Genomic DNA, 20,343 nt, shown 5'->3' with positions numbered 1-20,343 from the left:
CCTGCCATCAGGAGCCAATTTATGACACCAATCAAATCCCGTCCTGTCATTCTGCCCGCCACCTGCGCGTACAATTCATGTTTGTTTGTGTTTTTAACTTTCACCATTGTTAGAAAGCCCAGACTATCATTGTAATGTATCTGTCTGATCTTCTGTGTTTCCATGGTAACACGTTTGTCATGTGCCAATCACAGAGTTAAGTTTCACTTTCGTTTTCTGCTGCAGAAGAGTGAGACGTCTGGTCATGTCTCTCCCGTTCGATCGCCCTTTTCCCTGTTTATCCCCACCTGTGATGCTGTGCGTTGATGAATACAAGGTAGGACTGTGTTCCCGGTCTTTACCCTCTAGAGCAGCGGTTCTCAACCTTTTTGAGTCGCGACCCCCAATTTAACATGCACTGGTGTCCGCGACCCCCACCCCCCCCACAGGGTAAGGGTGAAAAGCTAGCAAACTTGTTGCAAAATGTAGCGCAAGGTTAATGGTTTGTTTTTCTTTGTCTTTTTTCCCGCCGTGGGTCACGGAGCATGATCTCACGCGCACAGGTCAATTCATACAAATTTAGTTGATACAATGCATTTTGAAAAAGTAATGAAGCACAAAGCAACTAGAACAGCTCCCTGACTGAAATTCTGTAATATAATATTAGATATATTTTTCGAAAATTATTTGGCGACCCCCAGAAATCATCTCGCGACCCCCATTGGGGTCGGGACCCCAGGGTTGAGAATGGCTGCTCTAGAGCCAGAGTTTATTTGAATGTGTTTCAGTACTTTATGTTAGTTAATACAGAGAGTAGACGCACTTAGCAGATGCGATGTAGCAGAGGCTAACGGAGCCACAGGCTAACATAGCAGCCTAGTAGGATTGTGTATATCACATGTCTTATAATTATAATTGTTTACTTTGTATAACTATTTAGTGGTGCTAGTAACATTAGTGCCATGTGTGTATGTGTGTGCAACATTATTCTGTTGATGTGCCATACCAGTATTGTAATTTCCTTTGTTTGTATTGTTATTGCAGACCACAGCTAAATAAACCACCTGTAACTTGGAAGTCTGTGTCCGTGTTCTTTAACGGGGACGCACGCCTATACCTTACCACTCTGGAACACTATTCCCAGGAGTGCCCCACTCCGTTACAACCATGATAATGTTTTGGTGTTTTCTTACCGCTGAGGGAGACATGAGTTGACGTAGTGCAAAACACAAACAATGTCCTGAGGACCGGGGTGTTAGACAGAGTTCTGAGGAAATTCTACATTCAAATCCATGCTAGTTTTCCGTGACTACCAACCCTAGCTTTAAGTTGAGCTAAAATGTTCAGGGACAGTGCACAGAGGGTAGATGTGACCTCTCGTTGTAAAGACTAAATGATCTGAATAGCTTGAGTCAGAAAGTCAAGAGAGCAATGCAAGGCAGGCCAATGATGTGGTGAACAGGACTGCTGCCTTGCAGCAAGGTGGTTCTGGGTTTGAACCCAACAAAGGGAGAGCACCAGGGAGAGTGTAGCAGTGTCACAGCAAGTAATTAAGTAAGTACATTTTATTTAGTATAGCACCTTTCACAGAATCAAATCACAAAGTGCTTCACAGGAAAATATCCAACACATTAAAAGAAACAGACCATAGCATAAATATAACATTAGTCTGAACACAGTGAGTCGAAGGCCTGTTTAAATAAATGTGTCTTCATAAGTTTTTTAAAGGCAACAACAGAGATAGCTGAACGAACATTTACAGGAAGAGTGTTCCACAATGTCGGTGCCACAACTTCAAAAGCACGGTCACCTTTTGTTCTTAAACGAGCTCGAGGGAAAACCAGCAAGCCCTGGTCAGAAGACCTGAGTGGCCTACTGGTAAGGTAGGGGTTGAGCAGGTCGGCGATGTATTCAGAAGCCTGACCATGCAGAGCTCTATACACGAAAACGAGAACTTTAAAATGAATCCTAAATTTAACTGGAAGCCAATGTAGGGAAGATAGAATTGGAGTGATGTGGGTTGTCCGGCTGGACTTGGTCAACAGCCTTGCAGCAGCGTTCTGGACTGAGCAAGAGCTGAAGGGAGAGCTACTTCAATACTACTATTATTTCATGAGTGTAATTGTGACTAATTTGGGTCAGCTTGTTGTATGCGTTTGAGTTCTCCCCATGCAGAAACTTTGGTAAGAGGGAGAGGGTTACTTTTCCAAATGTCTCTTTGTACAAAACAAGCATGCCGGACACAGCCCTGGTGGTGAGGCTTTCAGCAGTGTGTCTGCCCCCTGGTGGCTGGCTGCAGTATAGGTAAAAAAATCAGTTTCCCCCAGTCAAACTTTAAAAAATAAATACACGTCCTGCGACTGTTTCTCACATCCGTATGCTGTGGTGATACGTAGTAGTATTTGACTGTTTTGTGTCCAAGTCCTCTTTTTCCTGAAAAGTTTCATTTTCGTTGGTTATTAGAGTTTAAAAAACGGGGTTTTACTTCCGGGTTTGCTTTCATTCACAGCCGCCGTAGAGAGAAACTTCAAAGGACGCACAGCGTCTTGTGACGCTACGCTGTAGGGGGGAACTCGTTACAGGGCTTCACAGGCTCTGGCTGCACAATGGCGGCGCCCAGGAGCGGGATTTTTTGGCTTCAGAACTGTACAACGGGAAGAGGCGGAGCAACGCTGTCCAAATTTTTATTTACAGTCTATGGTACAAACAGGCTACAAAGGTTGGAACTTTGGAAGAACTTACATGTGTTTTATGTGTTTGCTTGAGCACCCAAATTTGACACCACGTGTAATTTGACATTTTTGTGAAACAATTCTGGAGAACGTACTCCAAAAATTCTTATTTTTTGCACTTGGTTTGTACTTGGTCTACATAGATGTGTTTTCATATTTGTTGCATTGTGTCCATGTTTGCTTTTGCACAATAATATTCAAGCATTGACATAAATTGTTTCACAGAGGGCAGTGTTCCCAAATTTCTCTTCAAACAAGTATGTTTTTTAAATTTTCATGTGCTTACTTTGAATTGATCCCCAATTTTCAATAGCTCTTTAAAGCTTTCATGGGTCATAAACCAGTAAATTGGTTGTTATAGTAATTTGGCTGTGGTGGTGGGCCCCTTGTTATACCTCTCCATGGGGCCCTGAATTCCTGGTGACGCCCTTGTGCATACTCAAAGCTGTTCCACCACCCTCCTGAAGCATTGTGTCTACCTGTTTGGAATTTTAAACAGCTTCCCTTTTCGTCTCACCTTCCCACAACTCTCTCTGCAGTCCTTTAAAATTCCACTGAGGGAATGTCTCAGCATTAACGGTATGCTTTCTATCTTATGTTCACACTGCACCAATTTAAAGGGTTTATATTTGGTGTGAGTGTGTTCTATCATCTTTGTTCATTGCAAAGGAGCTGGTACAGTATGAGCAGATGACTCTGTTGGATGTGTGTGCATTTCTCTCTTCACATTGCATTTCATTTTCTGTCATCTCCATTTTTTTCCCGCCTCAGGCAACTCGGTGGAATTTTCCAAATAATGGACAATAAGTACCATAATAATGTGGTTTTAAATATTGTGGAGCTGCAACCTGAAGCCAGCTGGCTGCAGAGAAACAATTCTCCCCTGGCATAATGAACTAAAGACAGTCCAAATTGCAAAAGCGGCATAGACACTGAAAATGACACAACCAGATATTCTCTGAAGCTGTCAATATTTCAAATAATTATATATATATCAATACATTAATTTGCAAGCACAGTCTAAAACTGCTGATTTTTAATAATAACCCAATTATAGCTTTTCAGTTCAGGTAGTGAACGAGTATAGTTCAGAGAATAAAAAGTATTTGGTCTCTCCATTTATACCGCTACTCTCTCACCCAAGATAAACACAATTCTGTTAAATGATCATGCCAGTGGTTTTGCCTTTTTTAGCTAAAGTGTTTCACACCTATTCCACTGCCAACCATTGTCCAAAGCATAAAGTAATGTTCTGTAATTTGAACTTTTTTTATACCTTTAAGGCAGTAATTAGTTTCCTCTCATTTAACATAAAGCAATGATCAACGCTGGAAGGTAATACTGTTTTGTGACTAGGGTTGCAAAATTCTGGGAATTTTCAAGTTGGAAACTTTCCATGAAGGTTGGCTCTTAATAGGGAATTTAAAAATAGTTGGGGAAAATATATTTTAGCATAATTCTGACTAAAACAACCAGATTGCAAATACATTTGAATATCTATGCTATTTCTCAACCACATGCACATAGCACACTGCTTACTGCAGGGCTATTGAGACCACGCCCCCTACATGCACTGTGCATTCCTCCATCACATGCACAGATGATTTCTAGAATCCTGAACTACACTTTTGAGCCCAGAGCACCAGACTATTGAAGCCTGGACAGTGACACTGAAGAGGAAGAGTTGGAGTTGGATGTTGAGGAAGTGGACATGGAGGATGTTGATGAGACCCAGGAAGAGCCCAATGCCTGAAAGGGTTTAGCAAAAATGCAGAGGCTAGGCTTGAGAAGCTTGAGGGAAGATGCTTTTTTTATTTACATGTTGAATGGGACTTTTTTGGAGGGAGAGGGTCTCTTTTCATTTAACATTTTGAATGGGACTTTGTTGGTATTGCATTTTTGTTAATTTTTGAATGGGTTGGGTCGGGGGGATGAGTAATATTTAACTCAACATTCATGTTTTTGTTCTTCAATGAAAGAATTGATTGCTCAATAAAATATTTAACAATTGATAAAGTTCTACTTACAAATAAATCTGTTTTTATTGTATTATTTTGGATGGATGTCTGCTTATAACAAAAAAAAAAATGTTCGGATATGATACCTTTCCATGAAATTGCTCTCAATTCCCAGTTGATTCCCATAGAAAGTTTTAAATTTGGAATATTTCCAAAAGTCCTCAGCTTAACTTCCCATGGAAATTTACAGGAAACTTTCCACCCCTTTGCAACCCTATTCGTGAGATAATAAATACAGCTCAATGAAGATGCATACTGATGTCACTGTTAATGTTTTTATGGTATTGTGTCCATGCAACAGTTACAACTGCAACATGTATCTTCTCCCTTTTATCTCCAATTCATGCCAAACTAAGGTCAAACAAAATGTAAATATATTAGATAGAGACAAATGCCGTCACCTGCATGATGATAAACTGTGACATGCATTTAACACCAAAAGCTATTGCTATTTTTTTTCTCTTTAAGTCTATTTATCTGTATCTCACTTTCATTTGCATACTCACTGGTTCAGCACAGCCAGTTGACCTTAAATACACTCCAAGTCTAAATTCTCTTTAAAAGGGGCTTTCTAAATTCTTTGGTTCTGACTCTTCCCTGGATTTGTGTCTCTGAGTGTATGTGTTTGTTACAAGGCAACCATAGACTGTATAACACCAGGGATAAAACAACAGCTAACCTGTGAAGCCAAAAGTGTTGTATAGGTTGTAAGGCCCGCCTCCTCCATTAGAACAGATGGACTATGGTTCACACTAGAAAATGAAAATACACGTTGAATAAATGTTCTAAAACATTGTTTCTGTCATGATAGTTAGTCCTTATCATGCTGAGTAATGTGCAAGTGTTTCTTTTTCAGAGAAGTTTAGTTTCAATAAGTTATGTGATGTTAAAAGACGATTGATTGACAGCTCTGTCACACTTCTGCAGTGTTTTTTAACCAGATTAATAGAGGAGAAAAGGAAGAGAAAATGCTTTGAAACAAACACTTACACAAGAGTGATTGAACTTTCTAGAACTGTGAGTGTTCACCTCAAATCAACACATGTATTTGTTCGACGGTTGGAATCTGGACTGGTCCGACCTGAGGAATCTTTGATGTTGTTTCTGTAAGTTTAATGTGTTTTTGGATGTGACATCAGTCCCGTGGCCCCAACAACCGGGTTCCTCCTGTGAATGCATGCCTTGGCTCCACCTTTGCAATAAGTCAGCACCCACCAAGGCTATATTTTGGCTTTGCATCATACTATGGAAGGAGAGCCATGCTTTCCATATGTATATACAGTCAATGGATGCAACATGAAAAATGAATATTATATTTGTACATTAGACATTGGCAATACAACTTTTCTGGTCTTCCTCTTCTTCTTTCCAGTTGAAAATCTTCAGGAAGAGAGAAATTGAATTATCTTTATCTTGTGAATCTAATATTTGTTTTTTTAGAACACTCACATTTTTGTACCCCAGACTGAGTTACAGGCGTTTCCTAATCACATTTTCTTCTACTTAGATGTTCTTTTAGTTTTGCCTGATGAATTTTGCCCGACCCATGGGACTAACTGCTTGTAACCTTTTCCTCAGACAGGTTTGACTTTTTTTTAATCCTCCCTGTACGCTCTTCTGCTTCTTGTTTGCCCTCCCTTCTGCACTTTGCATGTCAAACTGGTGTCGTTCTCCACATTTTCTTTGCTCTCTCTACGTCCCTGGAGCTATAACACCTTCTCATCTCTTCTATCATACCAACAGCTCCAAACTTCCCTTTGTGACTCTCTGATTCTTACACACCTATAGATTTTTCCAGAATATCTTCAAGCACCGTTTATCATTATCTGTGATTTTGTCTCTGCATCTTCTTTAACTGCCTCAAACTTAACTCCACGGTCTCATCATCTTGTCTCACTTCACTCTCACCTTCTCGTTCTCATCTTCTTTCATTCCCACTGTCATCCACACAACAGGGTCCTTACTCATTCTGTGCGAGCGTGTGCATGTGTGTGTGTTTGTGTGTTTTGTATCCATCCTTCTTTCTGTGCTCGTCTGCCTGGCATCACCATAGTGACAGATTTATAGGTGCTATCTTTCCCCGTCTTGTATGTCTTGGCTGCAGTTGAGGCGTTGTGCTGACGTGTCCCAGTTCGTGGGCCACCCGGATCCCACGTCACCTCTCCATGATGACCTTGCCAGCTCACATATGGAGCCGACATATGGACGTCATCCATAAGAGATAGGTGGCCTGAAGGAACTGAGCCTCCAGTGAAACAGACTCCCTCCATAGAAAGTTGGATTCTGCAAAAAAAGCCCCAGGATGTGAAGAAACAGTCTGTACCATGACAAAACATAATGAGTTTAAGTAGATGAACAAAGTTTTTCTTGTTTTTCTAACAGTTAGGTAATTCCATTATACTATAAAAATATAGCTGACATCTTAATTTAAATCTGAAAAGAAAATACAATATACTGTGAGATCTATAGAGTACAAAATATCATTTTATTCACGTTTTTTCATAAAAATGACATGATGTCGATTAAATTATGTTATTTATTATGTCATTTTATTTGTGAGTCTAAAACTTTTTTCACTGAGAGAATCAGTTGATGATCTCTCCAAAAAAAGGACCAAAATATAAGAAAACATTCTAAATTTTGATTGTTTTATGAAGTTTTTCTTATCTTAGATTAGTCGGTAAGTCAATATTTAAATTTCTGTTTAAGCGATTTGGAACTAAGTACATACAACTGTGTGGTCCCAACATAAAAGTTGCATAATAATAATAATCTTTATTTATAGAGTGCTTTTCAAAATCTGCAGGACAAATGCAAAAACCTGAACATTTCAAAGGTCCATCAGGTTAGTGCATGAACCATTACTATTAAAAGAAAAAAAGAAAAAAGAAAAAATAAGTGGCGCCGTTGGCCTAGCGGTCTAAGCACGTGCCCCATATACAGACGCTATAGTCCTCAGGTTCGATTCTAACCTCGACCATTCACTGCATATCCTCCCCCACTCTCTACTCCCCACATTTCCTGTCTCTCCACAGCTGTTCTATCCATTAAAGGCAAAAATGCCCCAAAAATGTAAAAAATAAAACAGGACACTGTACATGACACTTCCGATCAAATAAAGTCAGTCATAAGTATTAAAGACAACAATTGTAGGAATCAAAGGGAAAAAAAACACTCCTTGAAATGACAAGTGGTGGGACAGAAAACTGAGAATATTTCTGGTCCAATATCACATGGTGATTCAAAGTCACCTGGTTAGATCTGTCATATCTGACACACCCCACAATAACAAACAAGTCTCTTGTATACCAAAGTGAAAATCTCCCCCAGAGGGTCAAGGATATGAGGGGGTCAAAGTTACAGTTAAAATCTGTTACACAACATGTCCTTATCAGACAAGGGTCTTATCTTTGCTATTTTCTTGTGAAATCTCTGTTGCCTTTCCTACTCAGGCATATAAAATGTATTCAAACTACTGGGATGGAAAAACAACATTTTCTTCATATGCTTTTAGTTCAAAAGATAAATTAAAGCTCCTGTGTGAAGTTTTGAGCTGTCTATGAAAAAGATTCAAATTAATGCTGATGCCTCCACATTGACTACAAAAGCAAATGAGACAATCTGCAGTAAGATTTATAATTTTGATATAGTTCTTTTTAATACTTGTAAATGCTGCCACGGGGTAGGTGTCAGAAACTGTCTTTGAAAATTGTGTCATAAAATATATGTGACTGTTATTCAAATCCAAACACTGTTTACGTATGTACAGGACTAAATAAAAGAGAAGACAAGAGGTACTGCTTTGTCTACTGAAGGTGCCAAAATCAACACAATGCACACGTTCGTCACAGGAGCTTTAACATTAAAACACTCTTGATTCACACGACACAAGATCAGGACACAGTGTTAAAAATGGGATAAAAAAAAGCTGAGTATCATACATAAAAGATAGTGCATAGAAAAATAAACAAGCAAATAATGAGCTGTTTTTTTCAAAGCATCCAACATTTTTCTCATATCTACAGGAAACCAACATAGGAGGCAACATTTATTTTGACATACATATTTCTACGAGAATGTTGTTAAGGCACCAGATTTATTTGTACACTGCAGTGTGATAGCTCCCGGCAATAATGTGACATAGATAAATGCAGACTTGATGCTCTGCTGTGATGGATTACTCAACTCTAGCAAGTTCAAAGACTCATGTTAGGAAATAAATACAAACTTGACATGTGGAGATGTAAATTAACATTTCTCAAACAGAACAACATCTTTTATAAAAAATTAGATTCTGTGAAGTAAAGTGTAAGATCTGTATAAGGGTGGGCGATAACATGCCAAACAGCTGTGGTGGTACTTATAAGTGGATGCTACTGGCACACAGATGACTTTTATTTATCCAAATGGGCCAACTCATCATTATCAGGATAAGGATAAGACCTACGCGTCCTGATTTGCTCTCAAGTTTAGGCTCTCAAACATATGTGTCACTCAAACCAGACGGCTTCTCTTGGTAGAAAGTCTGCCATAGCACCAACCAACAAATGAGTGAGTTTGCTCCCGCTGTCGATGATAGTTAACCCTCCTATATGTTACGGGTCAATTTGACCCTTTGTAAGTTCAAAAATCGAAAAAAATATGTTAAAAGTAATTTTTTGGTATGAAAAATCTGCCTGACTTAATAGGTGTAATCAATACATAAATTGATAATGGTTGATTTCGAACATTTGCAAGCCCCCCCCCCCCCCCCCCCCCCCCCCCCCTTTTTTTTTTTCCATTTTTCAGAGAATATGAATGATAAGACAAAAAAAAAAAATTCACTCATGGTTAGTGGTTGGGTGAAGCAAATTTTTTATCAAACAACTGTGTTTACTCTTTTTATATCATAAAGACAACAGAAACTACCCAAGAAATCATAAATTCTGCCAGGGTATGTAAACTTATGAGCACAACGGTATATACTGTTTGTGGGTCAATTTGACCTGGCACTCAATGTGGAGGCTAAAAGGAGTCAGAAGTGTCAAATGCTAATTGTTTCTTTGCAACTGTGTGACATATTTCACCCCAATCACACACACACACACACACACACGCACACACACACACACACACACACACACACACACACACACAGTTCGATGAAAAGGTTCTCTCACAAAACATCTAAAGCCTAATATTTTCTAAACCACATTTATACCTTAAGTAGGGGAGAACGGGTTGGTTGTCACACTTTTTACTGTTTTGATGATTGCTCATCATCAAAACATCTTTCAATAGCCATTCCTACATTAAATTGAAGCTTATGGTGTTTGCTTGAAATGTGTATCCCTCTCATTTCCCAACTCATTGTAACAAAGAGGCAATTAACTATCAAAGACACTGACACATTGAGACAACCAACCCCATCACGGGGATGGTTGTCACACACTATGGGGTTGGTTGTCACACACTATGGGGTTGGTGATAGGCCTACATAACTTAATGCATTTTAACATAAAATGAGCAAGGAACATGAACAGGAAACACATGTTTAGGCCAGCCTTTTGACAGGAACCTTCTCTGTGAGAATTAAAGAACAGTAAATATTGATTGAAATGGTTAGTAATTGAGTAAATAATGTGATTTAAAAAAGTTTATTGGGATTTTTTTGGGTTCTTCTGACACTTTTGGATAATTAAATATGCCCCGGGTCAAATTGAACCAGGAGCATTATTCCTGTTCCTGAGAAACGAACATAACAGGAGGGTTAAACTAAAAATACACGCCGTGTCTTCTCTCTCACCCTGATATCGCCGCTGACATCCGTCTGTAGGCTGCTAGACAGACAGTGGCTGCCCCCCACCTCCTCCACCTCCTCCACCCCCTCTGCCTCCCCCTGTGGTGGCGGAGTCCGCCTCTGTAGTTCGTATCCGGGTGGGACGACGAGGGCTGAAAGGAGCGCGTTCCACTCGGCTGAACTCGTTTACCCAGAAGCCACTGCGACGCCTCAACTTACAGAACTGGCTTCTTGGGCTTCGGGAGTGTTTCCCATTTAAACAAACAGTGCCGAAGATGGCGGAGAGTTAATGGTGTAAAGAAGAAATTATCGATCCCGCACAGAGATACGTTCAGAAGGTAAGTGTGCTTCGCTGACATTAGGGTAATTTAGCACGACTTTGCATTTGGTTTGCATTGCGAGAAAGGACGGAAATGTACTGACTTGGGTTCCCAGCGACACAATATTGGCATCGGTACGGTGCTGAGGGCACAGTGCATGGTCATTTTGATACGTGACAGCAAAGATTCACTCACCTGTCCGCGGCGGAGATGAAGTGCATGATAAATGTCACATACTGGGATGTGTTTTTCCCTGTAAAAAATGAATGAATGTTTCTATAAACTTAACTTGATGTGCGCAAGCTGGCCAGTTTGCGCACAGGCTGGAGGATCTCAGAAGTATTTCAAATAATACAGCAGGGCTTCGAGAAGTTTTCTTTGGAGAACACACACTCTTTGCAATCTCATGCAATCCCTTAAACACACAAACAGGAAGATTTTGAAGCATTTTTTTCCTCTCGCGTGATTGTTGCTGACCTGTCCGTGATGGTCGCTGTAGCGAAACAGCTGAGTCTGACGGTGTCGCAACATAAGGGGATTTGGACTGAACATGTTTGCTGACCATGTGTGTGCTAACATGCTCATTTGTGCATCATATGAGTCATGATCCGAAGATGCTATGATATGTTGAAGTGTTTTTGTTACTACAAAACGTGCAGTGCAGGAAGAGGCAGACGATGCAGGCTGTCTGACAGTCATCCAGCCTGCCTGACTGCCTGCCTGCTCCCCGGGTCCACAGACTGCTGAGCGATAAAAAGTACACTGACTCTGCTGTATGCCTTTAGTGTGGGAGTCTGTGCGCTGAATGGAAGCATGCATTTGCAAAAAAGCATTCGAGGTGAAAGCATGAATAAGCATGCATGTGCTCAGGTCTTCTCTTTAACCCCCCCCCCTGTCATCCCCTTCATTTCTAATAACGTGTCTCACTGTATATCTGCAGGGGGCAGCAACGTGGCCCTCTGCATGTACTGTCCTGTTACTCTAAAAGTCCACGGTTTGATCCATGAAACAGTGTTGTGCAGGTGTATGTTTGTGATCATGAAAAGCACCATGTCCTTGGGTATGACACCAAAACCCCCTTTTGCAAAACCTGCCACATCTGGATAATAGCAGTCCACCCTTCAGAGTGTGTAAACAGCAGTTGAGTGGAAGTGATGCAGATGGTTCTGTGGACAGGTGAGGGATGTCAGGTGGAGGTCTATATTTGAATTAAGATCTGTTTGCAGCTTTGTTAGGTGGCTGAATCTGGGTGCAAATTATCAATATTGACATTCAAGAATTCAGTGTTTTGTAGAAAATTAGCTAAAAAGTCTATCTTTGTTTAGTAGGGTCCAATTGGACATCATTCAAGTGTCTTATTTTATCCATCCAACAGTACAAAACACAAAGATATTAGCCTTAAAAAGACATAAATCAAGATATAAGGTGTAAATACTCACATTTGGGTAAGTTGCAACTAAAACTGGTTTGACTTCTTGAATATATGTGAGATTTATGAGAACCTTCTTCATGCACAAGCTTGAAAATGCAGCATTTTAACTACAGGCATGAACCTGTTTTCTTTGGAAAGTTCTTTCTCAAAAAGTCACAGTCAGCTGCATTATAGTCAAGCAAACTAAAAGTGGCAAAAATGTGGTTAAAAGGATACTGTGAGGTCTTTTTTTTTGCCTTCCCTGTTCATTTTTCCACCATTTGAATACATTTCTTGAGTTGCACGGAAGCAGAAAACCTCACTCTTCTTTCTGCTTTTAGGCAATAGAGTGTTTGTCATTTATTGAGGGTTTAAACTAGATATGATGAAGTGATAATCAAAAATAATTGGTGGTTAACTTTCTCCTAAAAGGACGTATACACTGTCTCTCTGCTGCCCATGTGGAGGGGTGTGGTGGCGTGAAGCCCTCGTCCTGTTCCACCCCGCTCCTGACAGATTTACAGTCGGCTCTGTGGCCCCGAGTCCCCGCACACGTGCAGACAGACACGCGCCTGCAACCTGCTCGTAAGGAGCCGAAGGGAGCACGGACTGGGAGGGGTGTGGGCGTGCTGCTGGGACTCGTAGGCATCCATGAGGGGTCTTCGCAAAGCGGGTAGCGGGATGAATGTGCGTTCGAGGAGGAGAATGAGGAGGAGGAGGATGACAGTGATGCATGATGTTTGCTGAATGGGAAAAAGGGGACAGAGGTTAGCAGGGATGCTGGTGACTGGGTCAGGCGCTGGGGGCAGGGCTCACAAGGCTTAGAGAGAGGGAGGCAGGACCTCACACACCAGCATGGGAGTATAGGAGGCTGTACGTGTGTGTGTGTGTAAAGGTAGAGGAGGGGGTGTCAACGGTAAGGGGGACGGCTCAGGTGCTGGAATTCTACCTGCATGTTTTGTCTTTTGTGTCCTTCCTGTTTTTTTGTGGATCTCTTCTCTTATATTTTCTACTTCATTTCTGCAGTGTAGTGAGCTGAACTGTTGTTGCTGTTGTTGGGGCCCCTCTCCCGTGTGTCAGGATGCGTTAACCAGAAATTAATCTACCCCAGTTTTTCCACTTCTAACAAATAAGTGTAAGTGGAATGGGACATGTTTTTCACACATTCTAAGGACTGTATAAGAGATTTACCCGGTTGCCACCATAGACTCTATAACTATTGGGCGTAGTATCCGTGACATCACCCATCTGTTCCTGAGCGCTGTTTTGAAGCCAATCGCGGGCGGCAGCAATATTGGTAATGCTGAACTGATCCAAACTTAGTCATCAATCAATCAATCTTTTTTTGTATTGCGCCAATTCACAACAAACGTTATCTCAAGACGCTTTTACAAACATAGGAGGTCTAGACCACTCTGTCAAATTATAAACAGAGACCCAACTTCAAGACAGGATAAGACTCAGTCTGACCCCACCTTAATCCATAATGAGCATTGCACCTCGCAATTTTTAGCTAGTTACAGTGGCGAGGAAAAATTACCTTTAACAGGCAGAAACCTCGAGCAGAACCAGACTCGTGTTAGACAGCCATCTGACTCGACCGAGTTGGGTCTGGAAAGAGGGATAGAGGAGAATAAGAGAGAGAGGGAGTGTGATAGTGATGAGACGAGTAGTAGAAGCTGTTGCCGCTGGAGTCCAGCACGTCTGTATCAACTGGAGTCTGGAACGTCCAGAGCAGGACGTCGTCTACGGCAGCTCAGAGGAACCTACGAGACAAGGGAGCTCAGGGACTCCAGAAAGGTCTATGGTGAGCAACTTTAATGAGACAGGTAGAGTTAAAGTAAGTGATGAGGGGGTTGGGGGTGGGGGGCTGGTCGAAGCATGAGCCAGCTCTAACTATAAGCTTTATCAAAAAGGAAAGTTTGAAGCCTACTCTTAAAAGTGGAGAGGGTGTCTGCCTCCCAGACCCTGACTGGTAGATGATTCCAAAGGAGAGGGGCCTGATAACTGAAGGTTTTACCTCCCATACTAATTTTAGAGATTTTAGGTACGACCAGCAGGCCTGCATGTTGGGAGCGCAGTGTTCTAGAGGGGTAATATGGCACTATGAACTGTTTTAGATACGAAGATGCCTGATTTTTAAGGGCTTTGTAGGTCAGAAGGAGGATTTTAAATTCTAGTCTAGATTTTATGGGGAGCCAGTGTAGAGAAGCTAACTCTGGAGAGATGTGCTCACTTTTCCTAGTTCCATTCAATACTCTAGCTGCAGTGTTTTGAGCTAGCTGAAGAGTCTTTAGAGACTTATTAGGGCAGCCTGATAAAAGTGAATTATAGTAATCTAACCTGGAGGTCACCAAAGCATGGACTAGTTTTTCTGTGTTGCTCTGAGACAGGATGTGTCTAATTTTAGAAATATTGCACTAGTGAAAAAAGGCTGACCTTGAAATTTTGTGAATGTGGGAGTTGAAGGACAAATCTTGATCAAATAGGACTCCTAGATTCCCAGCAGAGGTGCTGGATGCCAGACTGATGCCGTCTAAGATACTTATTTTATTAGAAAAAGTCTCTCCTAGCAGTAAGACATTTCTGGTCATCCAGGCCTTTATATCTGTAAGACAAGCTTCTAATTTAGAAAACTGGTTGGTTTCTTCTGGCTTCACTGGTAAATATAGCTGAGTGTCATCGGCATAATAATTAACATTTACTGTTTTGTTCACATGATGCTACCTAGAGGAATCATATATAAGGTGAAAAGAACTGGTCCTTGCACTGATCCTTGTGGAACTCCATGACTGTGTGCATAGAGGACTTTTCATTAATGTGAATGAACTGAGATCAATCTCAGGTACGATTTAAACCAAGTTAAAGCAGTTAAAGCACTTTGTGTGAGGTAAAGAGGCGGGGATTGAGCATCCTAGCCAACAGCTATGTATTCCCACCTGTCGGACAAGTCAGTCATGTCCTTATTTGGGAAAAACTCGTAATATTAATATCTTCTGAACCGTCGTGTTAGAAAAAACTCACCCCCCCGTACAGTGTGTGTCGATGGAGAAATTAGCTACGTAGACCTGAGCCGTTTTTTGAACCAGGCTGTAAACATGTTTATTTCTACTATAAATATTGTCTCTTTGAATTGGTGTGTATGTGGTTTCCGGTGTTTCTGTAGCCAGCCTCAAGCGGTCGCTCGATGAACTGCAGTTTATAACACTTCCCCATAGGTTTCATATTTTGAGACCGGAGGTTGCCGCTTGGTTGCGACTCATCTCATCTTAGGTTGATACTTAGGTAGACTCAAACATGCATGAATACAATTGTAATGTATTGCCCTATCCATAGTGTAATAATGGTAAGGGTGGTCGTCTTTTGGAGTTTTGGCCATCATATCCAGAAACAAAGAAGTCAGACAAAGCAGAAGTTAAAACAGAGCTTTAGGGAGTCATAACTATGGAATCAAGATACAGATTTCAAGTACTCACATTGGTGTAATAAAGTAGTGACCTCCCATGTTGAAAGTTAAAGACAGTGCAGGAGTGCAAAAAACTGCAGCTCTCAAGTGTCCAAAGCAAAGGAAAGCCCATCAGGCGCCATGTTAAAATGCAAATTTCTACAACAGAATTAAACATGTTTACTGCCTAGCTTAAAAATGGTTTTAGTGTCAGTAGCTCATATATGTTTACTTGTTATGTGGCTTTCTTACTTATTACCTGGCTTTGGGAAATACTTGATTCTGATTGGTCACAGTTCCATAACAACTATAAGAGTCTCAACAAAAAAGGGACAGCCTGATCACACATTACATTAAGTCACTCGAGGAAAAGAGTTCTGGCACATTTCACTTCTGACTGTTGACACTGTGGCAAAAATGTTAGTTTCAGTCAGCTGTCTAGATTATAAACTTTCTTTGAAAAACAATAGTTTCAGTCTCATGCTGGGTTTGAGAGTTGTTTAAAAAATGACTTTCACTAGGCAGAGATATGAGAGTAGCCTGAGAATATAAAAGTGGAGTAAGATCACTACACATTACAGCCAAATTTGCATGTTTTGCTGCCTGTCTTCTGATAATGAAACAGATAGAGAGGGTTGATGTGTGTTGGCTTTAGCTTTGAAACTCAAATGAGCTCTGTTTCTTCATTGAGCTAACTGTTTGAAACCAGAACTACCACCCACATCCTGTTAAAAAAACATCTTTGCTGCTTTGAAGACTCATGAGGCTACTTTCCACTTAACTATCAATAAAAGTCCTTCACAGAGTATCTTTTAAGAGCTTTGAATTTTATTTATGTAACATCAGACATGTAAATTATCCTCAAGTGTTGATGGTGATCTTAGCTACTTGTTGATACGTTTATTATAGATCCTTGTCCTCTTGGTTCATCTCTCCCTCTCTGTCCCTTGAGTACTCATAAATATTTCACGCTCATAAACTATTATGATTTATATACTTCTTTAAACACATGTACCCCTCTGTATTTATTCTGTTTATGAGCTGTTGATGTTAATGTCAGCGTAGTGTGTGTGAATGATATGACTTCAGTTTGCTGTGTGCGTTGGAGTGGTTGTGCAGGAAGCTGACGTGCATTTCGTGAGTCAACATGATACAGGAAGAAGTGTTTGTGTCACACATAAGTTCTCAGTGTTGACCCACCTGCAACATCATGCATCATTATTTGAATACAATGCTGGAGCTAGAGCTGGGTGATAATGAAAATTATGTTATTACGATAAAAAATGTAATATCAGTTTATCGATAATTCTCATGATAAAAATCAAATCAAGATTTCATTTAAATTTAAATGCAGATTTTTGGTCCTGAGTGAAAGTTGAAGAAACCAGACAGTTTGTTAGTTTGTATCTGGATTTAGTTTTCTGATAAACTAACAGGAAGCAGGTATTTAGTGTAAATTAGATTTTTGTTTGTAATTCTTATTTTTCTCAGATTGAGGTTTTTTCCATAATTTGATTCAAATTTACAACAAATATATATATAAAATGTTGTACTGTGTATCAGTTTAGTAGAGTATTGTTTTGAGTTGTGCTCTCTAGTGCTGTCAAAATTGCTCCAAAATGACGTCCGAATATTCGCTTAAAAAAAAACATAGGTTCGAACCATTCGAATATCTATATTTGCGCATTATGTCAATAACAGGTGGACAAACTAAAACAAAAAGATAACTACTTGGTTGTGTGTTTATTTTTAAGATATAACATGCCTAAAACATACCTACACATTACAAAACAAGTAAATGACCTAATGGTCTATACCGTAACACTTTTAAGACCGGAGACCTCTCGCTCGCTTGCTCGCCCCCCTTCCCCTCGGCGCAATGCGCTGAGTGAGTGCTGAACAAGACTTGTGCGAGCAATTAAAGGTCCTGACTCTTGTCCCTAATATAGGCAGGCTTCATTCAGTGATTGAAGCAAATATTATTAACATTAATTGAAGTTAAAAACGAAAAAGTAGTCAACTTACATTCTTGGCGCTTGTATAAAAAAAGAGAGGAAAAACTGCATTTTATCACAGTATCACTGATTGTTGGGCTCTTTTAGTCCACTCTCAATGTAGGGTCTTAGGCCTGACAGGTTATTTGCCAAAAACACAAGACAGTCAGTGTGAAGAGGCCCAATCTCTTTTTATTCACTGTATTTCCAGGGGAGGAAAAGACGCGTTCAGAGCACACTGAGGATCTGGGGACGGAAGGATTTCTCTCTGCAGTCTGCTTCACGCTGTGCATGTGCGACTCCTGTGACCTGTCCCTGACCCGTCATGCAGTGCGCCCACTCGCAAAACAGCCGCCGATGTGTTTTTTTCCACAGTCGAATGTTAATTTTCACAATCGAATCTCCGTTTTTTTTAAATATTCGAATATATATTCAAATTTAGAATATTCGTTGACAGCCCTAGTGCTCTCCCCCTTAAGATTACTAAGGGTTACATGCAGAGTGATGTAGTTTCCCACAGTGCAGTGAATGCATCACCGTTGTTTGGTGTTCAGTTGTCCTACGGTTGCGGTGGACATTAAACATGTTAGAAATGCACAGCAGAAGCTGTCTCTGTGCTCTTCCTTTACCCACATCCTGAAAGTATATTTAATGAAGTGTATTAAGTTAAAAGCTAACGCAGTCAACTCAGTGTCAGACTAACGACTCTGCTTTGAGTTTTCTTCAGTGTTGCTTTAGCTCGTCTCAACTGTCTTTACATTCTGCTCCGAACGTCTTTAAGTGCTGCCTACCTCTCATCCCGCGATATGATTGGCTGTTCACTGTGTCTTCTTCTTCTGTCTAATGTCTGGTGGCAACTAGCGTTTAAGGCTCATTAGCGCCCCCTCCATTTTAAGTGGCTGGGGTGTGTGATAACATGTTTATTTATATTGAACTTTTATCAAACATTTTTTTATCTATATCAAGAAAATTCACATCACGATAATTATTTTTATCGAATTATCGCCCAGCAATAGTTGTAGCACTCTTAGAAACACAGTGGGAAGGAATCACTGAAATCCCGAAAAGCTTCTGCTGAGGTGAACACAATTTACTTTTGCAAAGCAGTCAAGGAATCTTCAATGTTGAGAAAAAGTCCAAGTTCACTTTTGAGAAAAATACAGCCACAAGAAAATGATCAACAGTTACTAAGTGGTGACCTAGCATAACATTGGTTCTGGGTAAAAGCTACTACAGAATATTGTATTTTTAATATTTGACATATCAGTGTCCTAAAAGACCTTCATTAGTATTTTTTCTCTGATATTCATATGATGGGAACGAGAAGAAGAGAACTGAAGTCGATGTTTTCAGTTACATTTTGAAATGACGTAAAGCGAGGCTTCTATAAAGTTTTCTGAAGTTAGCATGAAGCTATGGGTTAATCTGTAAACACATGTAAGTTAGCAAAGTGTCACACACTGATATAAGTGTCGTTTTGAGTCGTGAACAATTATAATAAAATACATAAAGTTATAAGTAGCTGCAGTAAGACATAGTTGTGTAAATGATCACAGATCCCTCTGCTGATGTGATTCACTGCATGGAGGTTACGGTACCGTTAGCAAACGGAGGGGGCTGCTACATCTCAGCCAGCTGCTCAGTTTACAGAAAGGTGCTAAAATAATTTGAATGTTGAATGTACCAACCCCAGCTTTAATAAAGGGAAACTGACTTGAATGGCAGGCAGGCACACCATACCTCTTAGCGAGAAGGCCCGCCTCAACTCCATCTCTCTGCCTCATGCTAGGTTGGAAGAAAGTTAGGTTGAGGTTGATTCGGGATTTCAAATATGGCAGCCACGGATGAAAGGCTTCAAAACTCTCGTCCAGAAACAAATGGGTGATATATCACAGTGACTACGTCCTTGCGCTATAAAGACAATGGTATCAACCCGGTTTTACGCCTAAGTTTGACTTTGCCACTTTACTGTCTTCTCGAAAATTAAATTAGACTTTTTTCTCTCAAATTTTGACTAAAATCAGAAAAAAAAATCAACTTTATTCTCAAAAAATGACTTAATTCTCAACAATTCACCTTTTTTTTCCTTCAAAGTGCAAAATGAAAAAAATAATCTTCATCTAATTCCTTTTTTCCTCATCCCTGGCCCTCAGACTCTCGGCCAGGGACTGCATTTTGCTTTACTGGTATTTTTATTAAACTCTTGAGGGAGTCTCGACAGTGACCATAGTAATATTGGTATAAATAGTATAAAATATATAGTATATTTTGTAGTATCTGATGAATAACGTGAGTAGTACTATCCAGCTTGTAGCTGTGTCTAACACTGATCAGTGGGGAGTTGTGAAACCAGGTCACTGAACACGCTTTGACCCGCACAGACTGACAAACACAGGTCACGGCCTTGTGTTAGTCTGAAATCGATCTAAGAGGTGTGTTTGTCGTTTCTGTTTTTTTTAAACTTTACCAAATGCACATGTTCTTTTATTAGTTTTTTTTAGCAAAGTCGTTCAGTTTTGGTTTCTAAATTTTTTTTCGGTGAAGTTAAGGAGCTAGAAAACAGTTTGTAAAGTCTGTGATCATGGAATAGCTTAATATCAGACAGAGTTTGATATAAGAGCTGATGAGAAACAGAGCAGAGAGGGAGAGAGAGAGAGAAAGGGGG

General features: G+C 40.3%; 1 protein-coding gene and 1 long non-coding RNA gene across 3 annotated transcripts in view; both read left to right on the top strand.

Annotated features, from left to right (window-relative positions):
• Window positions 1-179: 179 nt before the first annotated feature.
• On the top strand, window positions 180-7,130 carry LOC117821820. Its single transcript, XR_004633064.1, has 3 exons — window positions 180-316; window positions 6,237-6,311; window positions 6,834-7,130. It is a non-coding gene; the product is annotated as an uncharacterized LOC117821820 (long non-coding RNA).
• Window positions 7,131-10,730: 3,600 nt separating this feature from the next.
• Window positions 10,731-20,343, top strand: part of LOC117821863 (nuclear receptor coactivator 3-like) — an 85,025-nt gene continuing 75,412 nt past the window's right edge. Inside the window, exon 1 of one of the 2 annotated variants that reach the window (XM_034696402.1) lies at window positions 10,731-10,846. The gene's annotated coding sequence lies outside the window, so the exon portion shown is untranslated. The remainder of the gene's footprint in view (window positions 10,847-20,343) is intronic. The other variant, XM_034696401.1, reaches the window with a different exon arrangement.

Source organism: Notolabrus celidotus, chromosome 11 (assembly GCF_009762535.1).
Source record: "Notolabrus celidotus isolate fNotCel1 chromosome 11, fNotCel1.pri, whole genome shotgun sequence".
NCBI lineage: Eukaryota > Metazoa > Chordata > Actinopteri > Labriformes > Labridae > Notolabrus > Notolabrus celidotus.
The sequence above is the reverse complement of the archived record's forward strand: the minus strand, read 5'-3'. Positions and strand labels throughout refer to the sequence as shown.